This window comes from Penaeus monodon, chromosome 19, assembly GCF_015228065.2.
Source record: "Penaeus monodon isolate SGIC_2016 chromosome 19, NSTDA_Pmon_1, whole genome shotgun sequence".
NCBI lineage: Eukaryota > Metazoa > Arthropoda > Malacostraca > Decapoda > Penaeidae > Penaeus > Penaeus monodon.
Window position 1 is genome coordinate 42,355,132 of NC_051404.1, and position 284 is coordinate 42,355,415.

A 284-nucleotide genomic window follows, 5' to 3' on the forward strand; every position below is an offset into this window, starting at 1 on the left:
TGTGGCACCTCCACATTTTTTTTTGTGCACAGAAATATGGAGTAGCCGCCACGTAGACAAGGGCGCGATGGGCGAGGATCCCAAATTACGAAGGACTGGCGCCCCACGAGAACGAACCTGAAGGATTTCTCTGAAGGATTTCTCTGAAGGATTTCCGGCGCGGAGGATTTCTGCGGCGATAGTGGTCGTTCGAGATTCCTTCGAGCCTGCGACTGCGACTTCCCTTGCGAGGGCGGGAAGGAAGGGGTTTGGGCGTTCCTAGGTGTTGTAGTCATGGGGTGAGA